This window comes from Trachinotus anak, unplaced genomic scaffold, assembly GCF_046630095.1.
Source record: "Trachinotus anak isolate AG129_WGS33_773 ecotype Australia unplaced genomic scaffold, CSIRO_AGI_Tana_v1 ptg000033l, whole genome shotgun sequence".
Classification (NCBI taxonomy): Eukaryota; Metazoa; Chordata; class Actinopteri; order Carangiformes; family Carangidae; genus Trachinotus; species Trachinotus anak.
In genome coordinates this window covers 3,548,273-3,573,969 of record NW_027273884.1, presented here as the reverse complement: position 1 = coordinate 3,573,969, position 25,697 = coordinate 3,548,273, and the positions used below count along the sequence as shown (strand labels likewise).

Here is a 25,697-nt window from a genome sequence, read left to right as displayed (position 1 = left end):
TAAACTGTATCATAAAACTCACTCCCGTCATGACAGCTTGACGTTCTGGTCTTGTGTGATTAACACAACACAGTCAAGTCTTTACTCATCAGTGAAATAATCACACAAGATCATCTGTTGGCAAAAGCCAGAGGAATTCTCCCTTGACCACACTTTTCAAAGGAAGGATGTTTCATGATGTTGTTTGCTGAAACTACTCAGGCTGTTACTTATCAGGAGAAACTACCACTGAGCTACAACACAGAGCTAATGTATAGCATATTTAAAAACCATCGACTCTGCAAACCTTGACAAGATGATTCATTACATTACACATGATTGCTGACTCATATGTTCATGATGCACTGAAACATGTCACCCTCCTTATTAACCTTTCTTTCCTGTGCTATATCAGAAAAGCTGTCAGCAACCTAGAGGCTTAAAGACACACACTGCACCTTAGGTTTTATAATTAGCAGTGGCTAAATGGAGGTTAGCACACTGGGAAGGTTGAAAAGAGAAAGCTAATGTAAATTCTTAGGTTGAAAAGTCAAGATAATAACTGGAAATTTAAACTTTAAAAGAGACAAAAAAAAGTTATAAAGGCAAATGCTAGGATTCAGGGCCTGAACAAGTTTTTAATTAACTGTTTTAATGGTGCTCTCTTTTTTCGCCACTGAATGATACCACATTCATCAAATACATGTGAAGTGTATATACATCACTTGAGCATGAAAGCAGCTAGTGGAGAGAAAATGCACTATTTCTACAGTATTTTTTTGGGGGGGGGGTATTCTGCACAAGATCGAGGCCAAAATAGAGAGGGTCATGGAGGGACTGTCAGTCCACAAACAGATATATGGTTTCAAATATCTCAGCACTAACTCCAACACCCCAAAGCATTTACTCTCAGCCAATGGTTTACAGCTGCCATTTTGAGAGAGGAATAGCTGGTGTTGCTCCGGCTCACAGGATGTCTCCTCCGCTGGATGGTGAAACATTATAAAGACTATGGAAGGGCACTTGAAGAAATGAGACTTCAAAGGAGCAACTGAGATAGAAGCTGCCCAATCAGATCTCACTTTAGCAGGATAATAGTATTCAGATCCCCAGAGGCAGAGATGAGGATGTGTCATAAATTATGAATTTCCATGAGAACAGATATGGATGACGGTGTCATGCAATAATTGGCACAGCACTTAGCTCCAAGTGAAGCTGGCTGGTGGCTGAGTGATGTACGCTGCAGGCACCTGGCTGGAAAGCACGCCTAGGTGGTTTGCAAAGTCAGTGTGACACAAAGAGGCGCCCCCAATTATCATGTTGACCCAAGGCTCTGTGGTGGGACAGCTTCATTTCATGACCTGCAGGGCAGCATTGTGGGGAGTGACAGGGGATTCAAGAGGCTTCCTGTTGAAACTGCACTCAAAAATGTTTGAATGTTAAAAAAGCACCTGGTTTATTCAGCTAACCTGCAGAAGTGGAGGTGCAGCACTGTAAGTGGGGTCATTCCTGTCACTATACACATCATTGATTTTATCCACTTCAGATGGTGGTTTGGTCATCTGATGAAATTCAGGGACTTTTCTTGTTTTATATGGGGATTTCATGATTTTGTTTTTAAAGACACTTTCTTGAAAGAGACAGCTCACAGAAATAAAAAAATAATGTAATAAAGGTGTTGTCTAGTCACACAGATAACTGTGATTCATTTGCTAGGGCAAGATTTTCCAGAAACAGTGTCTCAGTTCTTGACTGTTTTCTGAGTGATTGAATAAAAATAAAGCAGATTTCAGGTAAACACTCCAAACCAAATCCTGCAAGGTTGGATGCTGGGTCTGGGGGACAGGGCTTTGGGGATGGCAGAGGGCGGTAACTGTTTGGTTGTGACATCACAAAGTTACAGACATCCTGAAGGTTCATTTTAAGGCTCAGTTTCTGAATATAGGCTTTGATACTTTCACAGAATCAATATAGAACCTAGACCTGCTTTATAATCAGAAAGACATGGAAATCTCACTTTATACAATATAGGACCTTTAAGTGCAAAGGTAAAGGAGGTAGGTGATTAGGTTAGCTTAACAAGAAGACTGGTAGTAGAGGGAAACTGCTAGCCTGACTCACTCAGACATTTACACACTACACAAAAACACCTCTAAATCTCACTATTCAACATGTTGCATCTCATTTGTTAATGTATACAAGCAGATATGTAACAGCTTGTGTAACTACAGCATGTGGTGTTTACACTGCTGTGTGTGGAATAAAACAAGATAAACAGATTCCTTTAACATGAACTCAACCAACCACTGCATTGTATGCAAACGCTTGCAAATTTTGGATTTAATTAATTCAGTATTTGCAAAATATTGTAAATCATTCAAATTAAATGTGTGCGGTAAATTTTGAGTAATTGCTGCACCATACCTCATTTAGCAACCCAATTCAGAACAGCTCTTTCAAGCCCCACTAAAACCCAAATGCAATCATAAAAAATATGTCAGTTATATTTCCTTGTTATGCATCTATTCTTCCAAAAATAACACCGACCATAACAGAATCTAAGTGCAGACCTCAGCCAGGGTTTGGGCATGAAACCCTTAGAAGCTGCACGAAGAGCGGTGCCGTTTCTCATCCTCACCTGCTGCCTGCCTCTCTCCTCATTGTTTTCCTGCAGGTGAAAGAGTGAACGGATGAGGTGGAGGACTTCTTCCTCTGCGCACACATAGACGTCACCTCGCAACGTTCATCCGTGGGAGGAGGAGAGAGGATTGTTTGTTGCCTGCAGGAGGAATTCAAGGTCACTACACAGTGCGCTCACACACACACACACACACACAGAGGGAGGCCTGAGAACAAATACAGTAGATGGAGAGAGGGAGTGCCTTCTTTTCTGTTGGCCTGTTCTGTTGTATTAAGAGGAGTGGAGTGAATAGATATGACCTGCATCACCTTTGTGAACAAATATATTAGATTTTTATCAAAATCATGGTTCAGATCAAACAGGACAGTTCCCATGTGTCTCCTTGTCACTTTCTTTCCGTCCTTTCTTAGTTTGTTTCCTTCATCCTTCCTTCTGTCCTTTACCCTGCTTAAAAAAAAAAAAAAATAGAAATCTTCATATATGATGAGAAGAAAATCACTAATAAACACTTCCAAACAAACGTTGGGCTGTCCAAGGTTTTTTTCCCTGTGAAGTCCACACACTGTGAAGAATTTGGATTTTAATTGCTTCCCCACAGATTCCTGCCTCGCTGAGAAACTGGGTTAATTGCATAAGAAGAGAAAGCCACTTGTGACCTTCAATGAATGCTGCCAATTACAGTTACTGCAGCGTACATACTGCAGCGTTGCAGGTTATTTATCCACAGATATGAGAAAAAAAGGTGATGGCCTGCATGTCTTCCGCTTTTATATGAATGTTGACATCAGTTTCAGAAAGCTTTGAAAGTGTCAGTCCTGCAAAGCTGTCCTGACAGGATCATGTTTACCGTGTCGCTCCACAGCCTACATGTGTCAGCGCCGGGGCAGCAGACACATGGAGCTGTGCAGTGCTGTGAGTTGCTTTAATGGGAAGAGTAAATGGAATTCAAAAAATTTAAAATGTCCAAGACGATAAGTGCATCAATATTTCTATGCTTACTTATTGTATTTACAATCATAATAAACAGTATATAACAGAAGAATAACAGGAAAAAATGTTTTACTGTTATAATTCTGTTACTCCCTCCCTTCCTTCTTCCCATCTTTTTTCTTCCTTCTTTCCTTCCTTTCCTTTTTGCTCTTCTTTCCTTCCTTTCCTCTTTCCTCTCACCACCCCACTCTGCTGTTGCCTTCCATCCTTCCTTCTCTTCTTCTTTCTGTCTTTTCTTCCTTCTCTCCTTCTTCGTATCTTTTATTCCTTCCTTCCCCAAATCTTCTCTCCATTTTTTTGTTCCTGTCTGCCATCCTTCTGACTGTACTTCCTTCCTCTCTACTCTTTTTTGTTCCTTTCTTCCACTCATCTTTTATTCCTCCCTTATTTCCTTCCTAAATTCCTCCCTTCTTTTTCTTCCTTTCCTCCTTCACCCTGTCTTTCCTTCCTTCCCCTGTCCTTTGTTCCTTCCTTTGAACCTTTCTTGCTACTTCTCATCTTTTATTCCTTCCTTTCTTTGTACTATCTTTTGTTCTTTCCTTCATGTCATCCTTCCCTCTCTACTGTCTTTCCTTCCTTCCGTTCTGCTATCATTTGCTCCTTGCTCCTGTCTTGTCTTTTGTTCCTTCAGCCCATCCTTCCTTCCAAACACTTGTCTTTTGTTAGTTTCTTTATTCCATTCTTCCTTTCTTCCTTCCTTCTTTCCGTCCTCCTACCTGTCTGTTCGTTTTTTTCATCCCATTCTGCTTTCCTTCCTGGCTCTGGCCTACTGATTTCCTCATGATTTTGTTCATTTCAGCTGTGCTTCCTGGGGCGTGTGAGCAGCTCACAGAGAGCCAATGATAGCTGGAGGTGAGGTTAGGGCTCTAACATTCCCCTGAGGACCGATGCCTGGCACACAGTCCTTGTAGAATATTCCACCAAATTATGTCACTAGTTGAGGATAATAATACCTGTTTTATAGGTTGAGAATCCCAGGGCACTGTGAAGGACAATCAGCATCAGCTGACAGCGCAGACAGACTGTAAATTGTGTTTTATTGCTGAGGAGTTGTGGTATTCATTCAAATGTTCTGTGTGCAATGATTCACAGAGGGTTCGATTAGATTCTATCATGCTTACTCATCTTCCTGAATAGCCCTAATAATTTACATATGTTTGTTTTCCATTCGAAAGTCTCATTCAAGGTCCTCGCTTATGCACTGAAGTCCTCACAGTGGACATGAGCATTGAGTAACACAGGATGGGAAACAACAGGAACAGCACATGGAAACTGTTGACTTATTCAACAGTTTTGAACAAGCAATTTGATCCTCTTTAATATGTTTTCCTCTACTAACATTAGCAGCTACCCAACCAGCTAGCCTCAGCCCGTCTCGTCACTTTCCGATAACGATTCACTGTAGCCACCACTTAGCCCTGAAGATGCTGCTCAGAGGGTGTATTATAACCTCCGGTCTTGTTAAGAAACGTGTTCAGCAACAGAGAAAACGTATAAATAGCCCCTTTGTGCTTTAGTGGTTAGTTTATAATGTTCTACTCATATCTTGCCAGTACAATATCTTGGAGGAAATTTGGACTGCACAATACCATGTCTGCCTGACTTTTATTGAGTTTGCTACCTTTCCCTGTGTGTCCTCTCCAGGGGGACTCCTAAAACAGCGAGGAGAGTTATTATACGTTTGGCTGTCAAATGTGTACTTGTAAGGCACCAGTCAAAGTTGAACACTTTTAGATGAATATCTGTCACACATCCAAAGATGCTGTGAGGAATGATAGTTAGAGGAAAATATTGTTACCATAAAAACAGCACTAAGACATTTGTACTAGGGATAAATGATTATTCTTAATGAATACAACCTATATAAAGACAAAAAATTACTGCATCATTTGTGGACAATTAGTGAATATCAGTAATATCACTAAATCAATAATTCAGTCCTTGAGGTGATATCTGATCCTCCTGCTGTATCCTGTCTGTCTAGAAACAGACTCCTTGCCTGAAGGAGGACACTGTTCCATCTATCACATTAAACACAGACTAATTGATATGCCATATAAAGATCCTCCTACACTGCAACCACCACTCCACCTCACACACACACACACACACACACACACACACTCCACCCTCCATAATATGAATTTTAATAATAGCCAATGGAATATTGATGTGATCTCAATATGTCACTCCTCAACATATTGAGTAAGTGAAATGTAGCTCTCGGTGCACTGATTGCATTACACTATAATGAGCTGGGGCTATTTGATTAAGCGGATGTTTCAACTTTTTAACTCAATTCAAATTTCCACTTTTGACTTTGTGGAACACTGTTTGGCAAAGACTGCATTTGACATGAATTATAGACAGAAATCTGCTTGACAACTGATTATATCACCGTGATGTCAGAAAGTAGTGAGTTTAGTTGATTTCCTGCTGAATGTAAGAGAGTCACTCAACTAAGGAAGTGTTTTCAGGGAGTATGGTTTTAATGTAGATGCTGCATGAGGGTAGCTGTATCACAGCGGATTAAAGCTCTAATGACACAGCCGCTTATTTGCTTTGGTGCTGAAATACAAAAGTCCAAAACCAGCTTTTTCATTCAACTTCCATAGATAATGCATATGCATGGCAACTTACAGTTAAGCACAGTTCGGGTTCGGGCAATAAAATGAAGTGAAGCCCATAAGCTAGGTGAGGTAGTCAACTTGAAAACCTGAGCATCCTCTTACATTCACACTGAATACAGATTCTCTCTTCAACAGCAGCTACTCCTAAGGGGAAAGTTGTTGTTCTCATTGTCACTCCCTGCTGTGCTGAGCTCTGTGTGGGGAGAAACAGGGCAAAAGCCTAGATGCCAAATGTAGGTGTTGTGCATGCATTCACATAATATTACATTAAATGTGAGCTGACTGACTGGGCTGTGGCTAAGGTATGCTTAAGATATGCACTATTTCCTGCAGTGGCACTGACTGTTAGCACTGTATGGAAATTACATGCTCCAGAATCATCCAACATAAACGTACTTCCAAATAAGTGGGCTGGTACTGCTTAATGTCGCTTCTTCAGCTCACTAGCTCACTACCTGGAGCATACATCAGCTATATAGTGTAGAATACTGTTTGTATGCACTGTTAAACACAGAGTACAAATGTATATTGTCAGGAGGTAAAATGCCTAGTTTCTGTGACAGTAAGAAAATAATACTGTTGGGCACATGACCCACTGCAATGAAAGTGATGTGCCATCAGTTTTTTGAATAATGCAGAGATGTGTTGTTTCCTCTGCAGATGTCTTTTGAGTGTGGGCGGTGCACTGAAGCCTTTTCTAAGCGATCTATAAAAGGAATATGGGGAAATATATGATGTGCTCTAAACATTACCCAAACAAATTGAGTTCAAAGAACTATCCAAACTTGACAGTCAAACAATGCCTGCTACATCCCACAGTCATGCAGATTATATAAAAAAAAAAAAACTGGCTGATGAAACTGTAGGAGAGAATCTTCTGTGCAGCAAAATGTTTTTTACCTCTCTTCGCTGAGCTTTGATCAGAAAATGTCTGGATGGTGAGATCCCTGAATAGCTCAGCCTCCTACAGCAGCTGTTTATGAACTCGTCCCAAAACTGTCACCCTGGTTGACGAACAGTCGCACAACCTCCAAGCGATGGAGGTTTGAGAGCAGGATCACATCAGCCTCTTCATCAATAATCTTTCAATGGCCCCAAGTGCTCCTCTCTATCAGCTGTTCACCGCCCGGAACTGCCGGGTTTGTTTATCCGGTTCACCTGCCTCACATGTGTGGATGAAACTGTAAGTCAGCCATGTCATCAGGGATGTTTCTCATGCTTGCGTCATTACAGTTGAGACAATGAAGTGCTGCAAGGTTAGAAAGCGTCTAGTGTTTTATCATATGCCGGTATCCAGGAATACTTTCGATCGTGTTTCAGGAGGCTGTGATTTAATGAAGTACTACATGGAATTTCAGTTGACAGTTGACAGATGCAGATATACACTAGTGATGAGGTGAGAAAGAATGGGTACGACATCAGGTTTGATGCTGATGTACAGGAAATAGAGTGGGTCGTCCACTAAGCGACAGGTCGGTGGTGAAGACGTGTCCCTGGGCAAGACTGAGTCGCATCTTGCCCCCAGTGTATCACTGGTGTGTGAATGTGCGTGTATGGTAGGAAAGTGCTATATGTGTAGGAAAAAGAGCTGTATGAATGTGCGGATGAATGGGTGATGCAGCTCTCATTGTAAAGTGCTTTGATTGTGGTCAATGTAGCAGCGATCATGTGGTGAGATGAATTCTGTCCCTGGCTATCTTTAGGAGCAACGGACATCTTTAGCCTCTCTTACAGTATGACATAGGACCACCGTTTTAGAGCCACACCCAAAATATTGCCACATTGCTTCTTGCAATGGCTAAAACTGTGACTTTAAAGCCTTACAACTCTACTTTTGAGTTCTAAAGACAAATATCTACTGATAAAAATTATTTGACTATTTTGAGACCAACAATTATTCCATGTTTCATTTCTTCTGCTAATGATTTTCATCATTTCAACAAGTAAAATGGTGTTTCCAGTCCTCACCCACATGGAATCAGGAGTAGATGACCATTCATGAGACTCCAGTTTTCATTTGCTTTTAAGACATATTTCTGTTTTATTTTGTGACTTTGTTATCCCTTACATCATCTTTATAATATACCAAGAAGAATTACCAGAGTCTTACTTTAGTGGTCTGACCAGAAAGTGTTACAGTGAAAGGCGAACTTGGTGAACTATTGTACCTGGAGGGATAGAAGCTAATATGTTTGCTAGCCAGGAACGGGCTAATACGAGGCAGTCAAAATCATGTAGCTCTCTAACAAGCTGCAAACTAATGGCCAATTTGTACCTTGTTACTTTGGTTGCTGTGCAGAAAATAAATTCACATCTGTATTTATCCACTGACAATCAGGACTGCCTACAAACTATGATTTATTTTGTCAAAACTTTTAAACTTGGGCAGATGTGGATTAGTAAAATCAAATGGTGCAGCACCTTTCTCCATTCTAGACTCTCCGACTCCTCATTTCCATCAAAAGTCAGCACCTTCCGGATGGTTTCTGATTCTGATCAGTATTAATCAGTGTGGATCAGGGAATTAGTAGTGGGGGTGTAACGGTACATGTATTTGTGCTGTGCCGTTGGGTACAGGATGTCCGGTCTGGTTTTTGTTGTGAGCCAAATGAATATAATTTAGCTTTCACCATGCACGTCATGTTCTGACGGTCAGTCTACGCAAATACAGTCATACAGTTACATCTCGTTAGTGTCTGTAAGAAGTACTCGTAAGAAATTATCAATGTATTTTGTAATTAGTAGGCTGCTGTGTATGTTTTTTTTAGCGGTGACATGACTGCAGCTTTACTTCGGACTCAATGTGTAACAAGGAAAAAAAAGGTGAAAAACCTTTTTTGGAAAACTGACAGAGGATGATCATGGAACACTGAACATCTCAACCAAAATGCAGAATAAAAACAATTGGTTAATAAAATGTATTTATGTAAAATGTGCTAAGAAAATGTGTTTTTATTCCGTCTTTACCAGGCTGATGGTCAAGCAGGACCATTGATCATATTAAGGTTTCCTGCTGATTTTTGCACGGTCATAATATCCATATACAATCTCAGCCAACCCAGAATATTGACATTAATTTTCATGCATCAAGAAAAAAAAAAAAAAAACTGTGAGGAGAAATGAGCAGCAAAGCGATTAGATGAACAACAGGAATACAAACAATTAGAAGACATAATTACACATCAAACTTATGAACAACAATTATCATCAAACATTTGTTTTGTCATCTCATCAACCTTTGCCAGTCCTGGATGCAGGCTGTCAAAATGTTTTGTGTTGATGCATTCCGAACTTCAGAGAAGTGCCAAGTCATTTCACAGTGATGTACTGAAAATGTTCCAGGGGCTCCATAATGAGGCACAGAGATGCCGTTCATACTCTCATATAAAAGTCTTAAAAGTTTATTCCATAGCAAGTAGTATTGAAGTGTATTGAATAGTATTAAACTTTAATACAAGACTTATACTGTGCTATTTTTTTATTTATTTATTTATTTTTTAAATGAATAATCCCAAAATTTCCAGTTTGTTTCAATTTCTAGGTGCAAAATTTGAACATATCCACCAGGAAAGACGTGTGTGATGGTATGAAACTAAACCAGTCAGTTATTAGTTGTTCACTGGAATTTCAGATATGGTAAGAGCCTCTCTGACAAGCAGGATGGATCCCACTGATTCATAAATGCATCTCAGCACACAGCTCACAATCACTCCTGATCCATCATCCTATCAAAGACTGACATGTCAAATTAGATCATGAAAATCTCAGCGTTAACCCCTCTTCGAGAAGGAAAAGTTTCTCTGCACACAGTAATTGTCAAAAGAGATGGAAGGCGTCTGAAGAAAAGAAAAAAAAAAAAAACACCTTGATTAAAAAAGTATTGATTGAGAATGGAGAGGCAGCTGGGCTGTTTTCTGTAAGTCATGGATTAAATGCAGGGCAGCCAAGTTCTGCAAACTCTCAGCCTTCTGTTATTTTATGACCTGCAGCTTCTGTCTCACCTTACTGGAAAGCCCGCGGCCTCCTGTGGTAGACTTGGTTTGCTGACAGTCTTTGACAGATAGAGTCATCAGTGATTTTCACTGTGAAGCCACTTGAATAGAAAGTTGTTTAACACTAGCGTTTGTGTCTAGTACACTTTGATTGTTAAACCAGCGTGGGAATTTGATTTTTTCCTCATCCTTGGCGGAAGTAAAAACACAATAATATGAGTCATCACCAAAACATCGCTACACACAAAATGGGTGCATACAAGAGGAATGGACACAAACGGTACATTCTGCAGCCCACACAGTCTCTTGACTTGAGGTTTGAGTAACAGTTACTGTATGTGTAGTTGACAGGAATTGGTGAAGCACTCATATGACTCACACCTATCTTGTTCACGTCTATCCAGTGTGTTAAATACGTCTGATGTGTTGGGGCTGATATGTGCTGTCGTCTTTCATCTACAATTGACTAACACTTGGTTCAAGTTAGAACACTTATTTTCTGAGGACGTCAGAAATCTAATGAGGTTATGGCTGCTCTGGCTGGCCTTCATGTTAATGTTCATAGTGTTTCGTTCAGTCGTTCACATGTACTGTGACAGAAATAGTTGTGCAAAGAATGAAGAAAGGAAGCTAGACAGAGAAGTTGAGAGAAGTGACATTTGGTGGGGGAATTTATGATCTCCACAGGATCAAATGCTTATCCTCCTTAGCACCACCTTCACGGCAAAATATTTACATGTGCGCTTTGAAATGTAATGGGCAGATTTACTGACAACATTCATGGTCTCCTCCATGGGCTTCTCACTGTGACAGGAATTAATCTCTTATTATTCTTGTGCAGTTTCAACAGTCAAGTTTTAATATTCAAATATACAGCTTTTGTACACTTGTTATGAAAGAACACATTTTAATTCAAGCACTTAATCTTAGTTGCTCTAATCTGGTTTTGTTCAACTCCATAAGGGACCTTGCAAACGCTTCCTGAAATGTTTAAATTAATCTTTGTAGATGCAGCAAGGGGGAGCGCAATCAATATAAAATGCAGGCGTACACTGACATTGCATGCTGTCCTGGGAACATTTCAGCAAAATGGCTTCATGGGAGTTTGTATTACACTAACTACTGTAATGAGAATAACATAACTTATTTTGTTCCCCCTTAATCTCCCTCTCAGACTCCCATTTGGGTTAATTGCACTGTATGTAAAGATTATGCTATAATGACTGAATTGCAGACTGATACAGTGCAGTATTATCTGAAATGCTGCCCGGGCTTAATAACGTACAATAGTTCTCAACAGCAAAAGATCATTTCATAAACACTGATCAACGCAGCAGGTGACTATTTAGATTACACGCTGTTTATTCAACAAACGGTATTGCTTGTGGAGATCTGAGTTTGTGAGATTTGAGAGACGGCGACACATGCGACAAAAGGATTCACAGGAAAGGGTTAGGGTGAGAGAGACACAATACTGATATTTTACAATATGTGATTAATTAGGCTCTGGCAGAGCTGTATCATTTAGAGGAAAAAATGGCTACAGCACATAAAACCATCTTGCAAAGGCTGCGGGGTTAGAAAAATATGTGATGATTAATACAAATTATTGACATAAAAAACAAAGCACTTAGCCATTCTTCACGCTTAATCAAAAACAATACAGATCTGATCAGAAATGTGGAGGAAATCTGCTGAAAATACATTTTTCCCATTTCAAATATATGTATATATAATAAGTAAAAATAAAACAGATCTTTTTTTAGAGAGTCACAGAGCGACTGCTGACAAAGCTTTTCATGTTTTATTGATCAAAGCAGTTATTGATAGACGGATGTGTTTTTCTCCATCTAATTAACTGATGACATATATTGTGCTGCGAGACAACCGAAGACCCACGTCATGCAAATGTGGAGCAACTTTTCATTTGCCTCATCAGAGGAGCTCGCTCCGCGCGGATGCTAAATATAGAGCCAGCCAGCTCCGTTTCTTCATCCATACCTCTCTGGGGCATTTCGGGTATTTTTGCACTTCAGCATCTTGTTATTGCCATCAGCAGCTGGTTCGCAGGATCCTGCAAACAGAATGCAGCGTGTTATCAACAAACATGACCGTTTCATCAAAGAGACGCCGCTGCAATTCAGTCGTATTTCACTGACTGACAGCGTTGTGAATGTTTAATTGAATATTTTATGTGTGTTTTGGGGAAGGTAATCAGATGTGGTGCAGACAGAGCAGCACCTCAGTGTGTCCTCCGCAGGCCAGTTTGTTATAGATGCTGACATGGGATTTATTTCAGTGAACTTTGTTGAACATAATGTGATTTGCAATTCAGCTCATAAATGAAGTGATAAAATATTTGACCAGCAGCAAACTGACTGACAGCAGTTTTGAATCCAACATCCATTATCATAGTCTTGAGCCATTTATTTGTTGCTTCATACATTTATGCATTGGTTTGCATATTTGAATAATTCATTATTGATTTGTCAGTTATATAATATCAATAGCTCTTTTAGAACAATAGATCCTAACTCATACAGGGTCATAACATACATCCAGTGGGTGATGATTACTGATGATGATTGCTGTGGTAGGAAATCAAAAATAAATTCATTCATTCATTTCTAGGATTATTCTCTAATCTTTGTGTTTTCTTTGAGAAACACTGCATGGATCTCTGTCAAAATGCCTCTGAAAATCATTACAATAAAACAATCTGTAGTCCCATCTGGACAGGGTGGACTTGGGTCTTGGTGTGAAATTGCAGGCTGTGCTCTGTGATAGATCTGAACATTCAGCAGGCAAAGCCAAATGCCTTCCCAAGCGGGAGTGGCAGAGTTGAAGGTTAAGAAAAGATACTAAGATGTGAGGGGAATTTGAGTCAAAAATTGATTTCCTGAGTCATGACTCACAGTCGAACCCACATACATGAAACACATATTGACATCATTCAGTGTATTTGATGAGAGTGGAGTTGAAGCACAGAGTGATTGTTGCTGTGATAACTTATCAGAGATGTAAAATCCTGTGTCAGAGTGATGTGAACAGCTATGCAGACTTCAAACTCATGAATCTGTGAGTCAAGACCAGCCTTCCTGAATCTTCTTCCATTTGATTTGATTTTATAACAGTCAACACTGTCTGTACTGTTTTTGCTCTGAACAGCTGCCACAGGTATACCATGGATATCAGTTTATTTCAGTTCCCATGCACAAATGTAATATATGTACATATATTGAATTTCCATATATGTCATATATGCACATATAAAATAAAAACATGTAAAATTATATAAGAAACCTATGAGAAATTGTATTAATGTCATATATTCACACACATGTTTAACCCATACAAATATGTATGTATGTACGCTACATAAAATATATATCCATCCCAATAATATAATAATGTTGATATTAAATACAGTGAGTTCTAAAAGTCAGAAAAACATATACAAGCATATAGAATATTTATATGTATGTTGTTTTAATAATATAAATATCAAATATCATTAATGTATATGGGCATAGCACATTATACCATATAAATAATCATCATATGTATTTTGTTAATATATGTACATGTACAAATTTTACTATGGGCATTTCATATATGTTATAAACCTATATCTTCATATATCCAGAGGATGTATATATGTGATATTAATATAGGTGATATATACGTCATATACTGAATAACTTGACAGTACATTTTATTGTAACTTACATAAGTAGGTACAACAAACCAGTTTCTCTATCTGTGTGTCCACAAGTGAGTAGCTTTTACAGTGTTACAAATTCATGGTGAGTCTGGTGAGGTACTGAAAATGTCTGTAACAAAATAAGTCGGCAGCCAGAAACACTGTCTGGTGTTTGTTGGCAAAAAAAAAAAAAAAAAAAAAATCTTTGTGTGTCACACAGAGCTCAACAAAGACAACATAATTACCAGGTATTACAATCAGACATGCAGCCATTACAGCTAACAGGCTGAAAGCTTTAATTGTTTCTCCTCAATTATGTAACTGCCGTACTGTACTGCATGCAGGCTGCTTGGCTCAGGAGACCACAGCTGTGTTTCAGTGCAGAGCTCCAGGGGAGAAAGGGCAAAGAATTCCCTTGTCTGACATCCATTTTCTCCTTGAACAATTTACATTCAAAAAAGCGTCTGTCACCACATGAATTGAAACAGATGGTTGTCTGTCAGAGATGTTCAGGTGAGCAACACCTGAATTTTCAATCTGAATTTGAACCCTGCAAATATAGTCCAGTTACTGAAATGGCAAAGGCTGCTAAAAAGAATTCAAACCACATAAAGTCAGACACATGATTTTTAATTATAGTAATAATATCATAATTCAGGGGTATTTAAATTCCAACAGGGACACTCAGTACTAGTTTAACTTCAAACATACACTGTTGCTTATCAAACAAAAACATGGCCTTTCTTTGCTTCCATAGAAAATGAGCCTGAACACAATACTGACAAAACTTCTCCTTAAAACCCAAATCCAAAGCAGTGATCTCTCCTGGTTGCAAGTTTGAGGTATTTTGATTATTGTTGGTAAAGTTACCAGTGCAATAAACCACAGCCAACAGTGATGGCTCCACGTCACTGCAACAAGGGGAAAAAACCAAGCCACTGAGAAATTAAGCCAACACAGAAGTGCCAAAAACTGCAGTTCCTTGAATGGCCACTTGAGGCTAACTTCAAAAGAGAGTCAATCCTCATAGACTCTAGTGTTAAAATGTCCCAACTATACAGCTGAAATAAACATGTTTACAGCCTGGTACAAAAAACGGATTTGGTCTTTACAACTAATTCCCCTTCATGACAACTGTATGGTGGTTCACCATACAGCATATGTATAAAACCCACCTGCTTAAATTCTATTAAGGCTTAAAGTTATACACAATTGAGGGCATTGCCACTTTGGGTTACAGGTGGGTGAGTGTATGCTTGCCACAAACCAACATGCCCATTTGCCCATTTTTGGATTAGCCTGGAGTTGGATGGAGTCAGGCACTGCCAAGATGGTGATGGCAGAGCAGCCCACTCTGAACTTCAACTTCAGAAACCTAAGGAGACTACATCCATCTTTATTTAAAGTCTACAGGGAAAAAAAAAAAACCTTCCCTGGAGGCTGGCAAACACAAGATTTCAAGTAGATGCAGACTTGGTCTTAAAAGATTTTCAAAAAAGCATACAAAAGGTATAAGAAAGGAGTATGGGGAAAAAAAAACAACAAAAAAAAATGTTTGCTGTGTTGAATGAGGCATTTTCAGTGATTTCAGGATGTCAGCATCAAAATGTGACAACTTCCCTCATCATCTGCGATTAACCCTGACAGGAAGCAGAGTCAGGAGACTGGCTGTCACACTGAGGCACTTAGCATCCGAGATCAGTCCACAGACATCGACAACTGTACTCGCAAGTTAGCACCATGACTACAGACCAATTTACAGTGAATCCATCCATTACTCAACTTATGCTTAATCCATAAATGTGACAGGACTTAACCTTAATTATACATTGTGTTTTTATTAACGAATAACAAATGGCTTTTGAGTTAATAAGCTCTAGATGTTAATAAAAATGTCTTGACTGTAATTAAAATCTGTCTTGATGACAAATGCATGAGTCTGTCAGTGTGAAGGGCTTTCAAACAGACCATCTGATTTGAAGTTAAGCTGTTGTTAGGCAGTTGTCAGAGGATACTTCCAGGCAGCCAGCATCATGCAGACGCATAATTCACTGAATATCTCTTAATACTTTGGAAATGTTCTCTGAATGTGAAGTGTGTATAATACAACACCAAGACCATGTGGTTGTTTATTGATTTGCATATTACTTTAACCCACTGGTTAACTGCAGGAGAAGACAGAGCAAAACTGAATGGAGGTTGAAAAAAATGGCTTGCTGTGTATTCATACAGTATGGACTGACCTTTTCAAATGCCATCCTCTGTCATCAAGGACTGACCCTCCAACAGTGTCAAGAACAGTGTCACCACTGCAGCACCACCTATGTGCATGGATTGTGCATCTTCTGAGGTAAATGTACCTGAAGGTTTAGTGATAACATCTTGAGGGATGGTTTAACAGGAAGAAGGCGGAAATGCTGTTAAATCGATGTTTCACACATTTTTTTCAGTGGAATGAGGAGAAATGGTGTAAAACTAATCCACAGCCAGTGGATCTTTTTCATGCGAGTGAATATCACTTTGTGTAAACAGGGAGGATAATGCACAGCTGCTTTGCACGGGTGTATGATGGGAGATAAAATGATGTATTATTAAGCTGTTTTTTTTTTTTTTTTCTAAGTCTGTTTTGGACGTAATCCAGTTTACCATTTACATCCTGCATACAGAAGCGAGTACATTACAACCTGACAGGAGACAAACACAGGCTTCAGGCTCAGGGTCTTTATGTAAGCCTCATCTCAATATTCTCCCAAAACAGGTTTTACAACAACAAAGAATTTTGGAATTTAAAATGTGTCATTACCCTTGCATACATAATGCATCCCCCTTTGTGTACTTGTCATGAGCTAAAATATTTCATCTTGCGTACGGCACTGGAGGGTTCAACTTACACAGTCAATTACTGTATGCAGCTTCATCATATATCTTGTATGCAAATGAGACTATAAATACACCTACTCATCTCTTAGATGCATCACCCTGGCGGGGTGTTAGACAGTGTGTTGCAACACACTGTAGGTCTCTTACTGTCTTGTAGTTCTTCACCATGTCTGAGTCTTATGCTATGAGAGGTGCAAACTTAGTTTCCTATCATGCAGCGTCAGACATTCAAGCAGCAGTAACTATACAGGTTTTACAGTTGAGATAAAGGAGGCTTGATGTTTCCATGTTGGTCAGCAAACTGTCTAACAGACAGGGAGATAATATTTTAGATTTAACCTGAATATTACATAACAAGTGCAGATACTGCAACCCACCTTTGCATGATCTCTAGGGAATGTATGGAGGGGGAAAACAGAGTATCTAAACAAGGGATCTTAAATCTCTGTTTTGCTATGTCTGTAATTTTTAATCACAACAAGACACAATCTAATTTACTATATTTTAAATGTGACGTTTATATTTCCTTTTAAATGTGCTGAATCAATAGTTTTAGTGATCATACTGGATGTAAATGGTAGTGATGGTGGATTTGTAATCACATTGATAGTTGTCTCAGCTAAGCAGGAGATATTGTAGATATCAAATTACAATTTGGATGCTGACAAATGTTTTTTCCACTGTGCTGATCTTAGTAATAAAGGATGAGATGTGAACGTGGCATTAGCTGTGTAGTCCTTGGTCTCTGTGGGAAACTGCAGTAAACAAACTGCAGTTTTTTAGCCCCATTTTGTTGCTACTGCAAAATTAAAGTGCTGTTTCCACACACACACACACACACACACACGACATTATTTTGTCTTTTTGGGTCGCAATCCATGATCTGAATCATGATCTGCATCCTGTTTCCACTCTGATTTTATTTTGAAAGTCTTTCTGCAGTTTTGGTGCTTCATTTGGATGTTCATCCGTTCACAGCTATTTTTCGCCCACAATGCAGTCTTCTGTGTACAAATTGTGTCACAACCATTCACACTTTTTGCTTAGTTCATGTGAGTATTTGTTTGGACATTGCTGTTATTTATTTATGAGGTGTTATATGTTGCTGTAAGTGTTTTTATCTGAAAATTGCTAACCAGCTAGCCTTGCCTGCCTTTAACTCCACCATCTTAGACTGCAGCTGGTGACGATCATTCTTGTTCTGCTCTGATGGGAACTTGAACATGTGTTGCTACGCCAAGCTCAGAGTAGTTAGCTGTTTAACAGTTGACAATGGTCTGGTTAGCAACAACTAAACTTTCAAAATGATATATCTAATTATAGCATTATATATATATATATATATATATATATATATATATATATATATATATATATATATATATATATATACATATATATATATATATACACACACACATATATATATACACACACATATATATACATATATATATATATATATATGTATATATATATAGTCCATAATATAAGATCTTCAGATCGCCCACTCCTAATGTAATGTACTCAAGTAGCAACCAACTGAGGTCACCCATTGGTTTGTGAACTGCCGTTTTGAAGCCTCGAGTTTGTAATTTTGCTGCCGTACAAATAAAACCAAAAGAAATGAGAAGGTGGAGCTGAGGAGGAGTGAAGGGTGGATCGGACCTGCTCTGTACTCTGTACTCTATCCAGATTGTCAGGTCGGTTGTGTGTGCTGCAGTCTGTCAGTCACACGGCAGCCCCGCCCTAATGCATCCCCTGTTTTATTGTCTATTTTCCTCTAAATGGGACCATAATTTAAAACATGAACATCATGCTGTATTGAAGAAGACTTGAAACTAGAGATTGAGACCATGAAGACTCATTAAGACTTGTTCAGAACATTTACTGAGGTAATAAATCCAGTGAGAAGTAGGGCCATTTTCCCATAGACTTCAACACAATCTTATTTCTTTTTGCAACAAGTGGAGTCGCCCCCTGGTGGTCATTAGATAGAATACAGATTGAAGGTACTTCCACATTGGCTTCGCTTTTCAGATCCAAAGTCTACGTCCATTTTTATATAGGCCATGAATGTACTGCATTTTTGCTTTGTACATTAATATACAATGCATACTCGTCCTCCCAGCAGACCTTAGCATTTTCAGAGCCATAGAAATTCATCATATATTACAGTTGCTCATTGTAATTATAAAATATATGCTTTCAAATGTCAAATATAAAATATCCATGACTTTTTCGGCATCCCAACACTACACTTGAGCTGCTTTACACTCCTCCAATCCCTCCACACCTCCACTCTCTTCTCATGAGAGGACATGCAGTGAGACTGGTTGCAACTGTTTAGCACCCTGATAATGATTAAATGGCTGGTGGTTTGAGCCAGGGTAACATTAATTCATTTCAAGCAGATTTTGCTCAAACACAGATGAATAATGTAGCAAAGCCCTACACACAAGCTGTGTCAACCATGCTGCGGAGCTAAAGATAGAGCCAACAACAGGTCAGGTTCACCTCCCCTGCACTGAGTCTACAGTGTTGTAGAAAACACAGCAGGTTCAGTGCAGAGGAAGTTCAGAAAGCCACAACAGCATGTTTAAAGACTTGCTAGGCTGTCAACCCTGTCACAGAACGTAGATTATGCATATAGCAATGTAACACTGACAGAATGCATGAAGCAGTAAAAGAAGTGATGTATATTATTAAAAAAATGGGCCATTTGCACTGGGAAAATGGCAATTTAAGTGGGTGAGACAATGTGTTGGCTTGTGCGCTGGGTTGTCGAGAGTGGAAGAAAAGGTAACTGAGCTCTGTGTCACTGAGAGTTTGATCAGTAACTTCTCTAAAGTGCGCTTTAACATATATTTCTACTTTGTTGTAAACTCATTCTATTCTGTTCTCATCCAACTGTACATCTCTCATGTTTGCACAACTGGGCTGTACTGGCTGTTCAGCTCAATCAGACTAAGCTACAGTTGTGTAAGTGCACATGTTCCTCATGGTGACTTTGCTGAGCTATGAGAATGCTTTTCTTGCACAAGGCTGCAACTTTGATGTTGTGTGAAGTCGTCCTTTACATCAGGCCCAATAGTGTAAGGTGACATTAGTGAGTGTTGCCTCTTTGAAGACATCATTCATTAGCATTCAAAGGGACAAGCCCAGTCCACCCGCCCAGCTCTTGGATCAAAATGCTTCCGAACAGCAGGGCAGAGGGACGTGCCAAGCATTCTTTCTGACCTCCAGTCTTTGAGACACCTCATATGCGGCTTAGGTGTCAAGTGCAAATCCCCCCAGATAGATAATGTCATGGTATACTAAGCATCATATCACGTTATTATGACAGGTCTATTGGCACAGAGAGATTGGATGTGATTTAGAAGGACAGTGCACTTTGATGATCCAGATCTAGGTGGTAATCATGATAAGAAAAAGTGTATGTATAGAGACTGGGCAGAGTCTTGTGAAAGACAAGACAAAGAGAATGGAAACTCTCAGGACTTAGGAATTTCCTCACAGCTATAACGTCGGCTTGTGCAAGAGTTTTACTGACTAATAAGGGCCTTATGACTCACTGTGTGAATCTGTTGCATTAAAGTTGAAGAGCTACTCCAACAATTTCACTTGTCAAGGTCAATTCAGTGCTCATGGTTAGTACTGCTCAGTCTGGGAAAACAGTTGTATCATGTCCTCTGTGCGCTCTAGAGGAGCTTTGTCAAGTCTGAGAAGGATTTAGGCTTGTAAACGAACTTTGAACAGGAAGTCTGCATTACAGATGTTGCTGTTGGTCAGATAGGGAAGGTTAAATAAAAGACACTACTGAGTTGTATTATGGCATGTGTGGATCCAGTTTCCACATTAAAAGTCACCATATTTCAGCCAGGTGGTGTAGAATGGCAGTGTCGGTCAGTCAGTCACTTTGACTCAGACTGATATGTCTCAACAAGTTGATGAATTTTAATGCAAACCTTCATGGTCCCTAGAACATGAAAGTTATTGACTGCGGTCAGTGCTTGACTTTTTCTCAAACAACACCATGTGCATTACCCTTCTGAGTTTGAATAAAATATCTCCAGAACTGTTGGATGGGTTGCTGTGAAATTTTGCACAGATCTTTATACCCCCCTCATGTTGAATTCTAACTTTGTAGGTTTAACTTTGTAATAACCTTGGTTAGTGTAAGTTAACTTTTCAATTGGTGCCATTATCAGGTAAAAAAAAATCACTGTGTCTAATACTTTGGTTTGTGTTGTTTCTTGGGAAATGAAGGCTTCAATAAGTGGATCCTTTGTGTTCCAGCCTATTCCAAGATTCATTGTACGCCTCTGATGAATCACTTTTTAAAAGGGAAAAGAAGGACAAATAAAACAGCGAGAGAATAAATGGGGAAATCCAGACCGCCTCATTCAGGTTCAGCCTTTGTGGTCTATGTGGTCCACAGAGGCCACACCATCAAGTTGGGACACACTGTTTAGTGTGTGATGTTAGCATGCCAACACACTGAACTAATATTCTGAAACTCATTATATCATTATATCAAATAAACATCAGCATGCAATGCCATCATGAGCGTATTAGCATGCTGACATTAGCATTTAGCTTCAAGCAGCACTGTGGCTAAGGCTGCATCTAGCATCTGATGCTGACGATATCTCCCACAGCAAACTGTTGGCTGCGAATGTACTACCACTCGCTGTTACATCAATATATAATCCAGTTAATAATGATAAAATCATTTTGTTTCATTTTATAGGAACAATGCTCTGTTTGTATCTGGTTTCATTTTGTAACAAATTACAAATTACCTTGAATTAATGCATTAACGCATCCAAGTATGGGATACCAGGGAGAGTTTTTTTTTTTGTTTCTGTTCTGAATAAAGCCTAAGTGCACCCTCACAGAGCTGCTATCACAACTATAGACTCTCTTATATTTTTAGAGTACAATAACAGTTCAATAACACATATTTGAATCAGTGAGAAAAAAGAGACTTTAGATTACATGAATTACTGAACTTTTTCAAAGTAAAGTTGGCAGACCAAGATCTTTTTCCAGCAGATCAAAATAACAGTGAGCAATGTAATCATCATCCATGAAACAGTCTTCTAATTACTATGCTAAACAATATTCCAGAAAATTCAACCCCTTGATTTTTGAATGACTATTGACTTATGATAAATTTGTACTTGAGTTCTTAGCAGACTTCATGGACACCAACATATGTCCATGTAATTGCTATGTATATAGCAATTTCACAGCCTGTTTGATCACTGAGCCTTTTTTTTGTGTGTTTGTGCATAAATAAGTGGCCAACATGTTTTGCACATAAACTGGTCTGGTCGGAGGTATTCCCAGAACACCAGAAGCAACACATGTTTGTAAGATGCTCAAAACAAACCTAATTTCCTCTGAAACTAAAGAAAGTTTACATGTAGATCTGGAGCATTTCCTCACTTCTTTTAAATACATGTTGCACAGGGGAATGCAGCAGCTTGCCTCCTCCATGTCGAAGTCCAGTTGTGGCTTTGATTTGGGATCAGATGTGTTTTCTGTGGCTTAGATCAGATGACTAACACTTTTTTTTTTTTAGTCTGGTTAAATCAAACCCAGGTTCGTTTTCCCCCTTGGTACCATTAATTTAGTCAGGTGTGAAAACAGTAATTGTTCTTAGGTGTGGGCCAAAACAATTGCATCGAAACCCTGTTCAGGAGGTGGTCTCGGTAGCAGTTTGTTTTTTGAACTTGGTCTGATCCCACTAGCAGGCGAACTCACAAGTTTGAGGTAGACAGTTAAATGTGGGGGTTAGCATGTCATTGTACATTCTCAACATCAGCTTATTCACAGAATCTGAATCTGAACAGCTTCATGACGACGTACCAAAGCGAATTCTACATTCTTGGATAGTATGTAGGTAAATTGCTCAGTTACATATTAGAGCTTTGAAGAAATATTATTTCTGGGGCTGATCCATGTTGCATAGGATTCCACAGTCATGGATGTATCATCCACGGTCACAGTCCAGGGTGCAGGACCTTCTTCCTGTGTTTATGTTCCTGCTCCTACCAGACAATCTGACCAATAAGCATGGCGTGAATGTTCTTACGTGGTTTGTAGTGATGCTTTTGTGTACACTTGAATTTTTCTTTATACAGTATGAAAACAAACCGAACCCAGGGGAAAAAGTTTAGAAAATTATCAACTGAATTGGACTAGGTGAAACAGACTTTAGGTGTGAAAACGCCCATAAATATGGAGCAACAGTGTGTAGGTCTGTTTGCTGTGTGGGTGGCCATCTGTTTCTTATCTTTTATGGCAACATAATTAATGTGCTATAGACAATTGTGTGTATAAATCTGTGTTTGGTTTACAGTATGTGTTTTCTTGGCATGTAGAAATGTCTCGATGACTTCTGGTGTTCTCATACTGTTGAATGCTTAATACAAATCAGACCCTGACACAAGGAATGTCGGCTGATCCAGCATCCAGTAACTCTGGGCTTAAATACTCTACATTTAAATGATTTCTTGGCATCATCCATCCCCCTTGATTGATCCCTATAGAGATAAATGACAGCACGCATTCTTGATTGATAGCTGTGATGCAGCTTTCGAAAGAAGTGACCACACAACTCAGTTAATTTGTTTTTAGGCACTCAGGAGCTCACGCTTTCACAGGAAATACATGGAACACCAAAGTGTTCAGTATGAAATAAATTGAGTACCGTATCAAAGTCAAAGACCTCCAGAAATATTGTCTGCTCATCAATGGGATATTGAAAGGATATTTTTTTAACTTTTCAACTGTGACATGAAATAAAAAATGAGAATGAAATAAAAGACTCCTGCAAAATTCTACTATTGTGAAATGACTTAATAATAACTAACAGTTGAATTATTTCACAATGTTTTGTTTCATTCATATATTTTGTGTTTATTTTATGCTTTTTTTATAATAAGTTATTTTTTCAATATTTTCCACAGCATTTGGGGTGTATAATGAAAAGAGCCACAGGGAACAGTGTAAGTTTGTGCGTTATAACCTTAAGGTGGTCATGCCTGTGTTTACATATTCATCGCCTTCCAAGGCCTCCTATCTCCTTGTGTAACTTTAGGTTGGTCTGCATTAAAAAACAACATGAGCACGACCACGAGGAGGTAAAAAATGAATCAAGAACACGGAATCGACACACACACTTCGAGAACCCCTTTTCCACTGTGCCATGTTTCAGTGTGTTACATCAACCGTAATATAGAGCGACAGCAGTTGATGACCTACGCGACACGCATGCCAACAGCAGCATCTCAATTATACAGCGTGAAATTGTAACTGTCTGAATTCTGGTTGAACTTTTACAGCTTCATGCCTGTTTGCACTCGAACAATGTGAAGCTCACCACAAGGCAGTGTGGGCACTCAGGCTCCTGTACGTGGGTATAGGGAGGGATGGAGAACACTGCTCGCAGGCTCTGGAATCTCATTAAGCGTATTTTGTTGCCAGAATCAAAGCAGAGGTGGACTTGGCAACAGCTAGCTGCTACAACCAGGGAAGTCAGGAAATCTCTGTGGCTTAGTAACACCCCACATTCCAGGAAGAGCTCATCAATGGGATTGTGGGAGGATATTCTACAGCTTTTCAACTGTGACACAGGCAGAAATCACATGGCACAATAACATGAAATCATGTCTCAAAAAGTTTTTTTTTAATTTTTTTTTAAATCAGTTCATCTCATTCTAATTTATAAAATCCAGTTCCAAGTAATGCAACAAGCATGGTTATGAGGGGTGGTGTGTACTCAGCTGTCTCAAAGGGTCACTTCAACCTTTCCAAAACAAACCAGCAAAAATAATGAATAAAAAAATAAATAAATGAAATGAAATTGTCTCTTTCTTCCCCTATTTTTTTTAATTAATTCAATTATTTTAGTTTGTTTTGCAAATACTGAGGCGACCTTTTAAGACAGCTGAGTACACACTGTCCCTCTTAGCAATGCTCTGGACACGACTTGGAATTGGAGTTGATGAATTAGAATTTAATCAAGAGGTTTAAAAAGACGACAAATTTGCTTCTGCCACAATGACGATCTTAATGCAACAGATATATTTGCCATTACTGTATGGTTAGGGGAAAATAACAACCATGACCAAAGAGAAAACTAAAATGAACACAATGTCAGATTGAATCATGACGTGGAAGCCCAACGGCAGTTCGCTGATGATCAGGCTTCTCGTGTGTGACCATGCAGATAGGTTTTCATTCATTTTCATATATCTATCTCTGTGATTTCTATCTCCACCACAAATAATGAGATGTGCACTTATTCATTTGTGGCACTTCAAGCAATAAACAGTGATAAGCAATAAACTCAATAGCAATGTGCCTTCTTACAAACAATGTCCCAGTGTGTCTGCATGAACCATGACTTAGCTGTGAGGAGTTTTAATTGCTTAGGATCAGGAGCCCACTTAAATGGAGAGCAGGTAGCATATGAAGCAGCAGGTATGACACTGAATTGCTATCAGCAGACAATTAAACTGCAGCTGGTTACGGGAGATGCTGTGGTAATTGTGAAAGTGCATTTTATGTTTCTTTAAGTCCACAAACAAAACAGTGAATGTAGAATCCATAGGAAAAGTGTATGTGTACACAGACGCATATGCAAAATTGCAGATTCATGACATATGCTCCCAATCAACTTGAAAATGTGAGCACTTTGGCGAGCCTTATGCTGTGCCCAAAAAATAATTTGCATATCCCTCATGCATATTGATCTACATATTATATACAGAATGGAGACAGTGTTACAAACAGAACAAAGTTTGAGAGGCCGATGGCAACAAACAGGACAACTTCTAAGATTATACAAAGTGATCAGGCATTGAGGT

The 25,697-nt window shown here is 39.1% G+C and overlaps 1 protein-coding gene across 1 annotated transcript in view; it reads left to right on the top strand.

The window, feature by feature from the left end:
- The window catches only part of LOC139614206 (leucine-rich repeat and fibronectin type-III domain-containing protein 2), a 140,267-nt gene that overhangs the window by 49,791 nt on the left and 64,779 nt on the right, over window positions 1-25,697 (top strand). The window contains exon 2 of the mRNA XM_071471386.1: window positions 2,654-2,776. The gene's annotated coding sequence lies outside the window, so the exon portion shown is untranslated. The remainder of the gene's footprint in view (window positions 1-2,653; window positions 2,777-25,697) is intronic.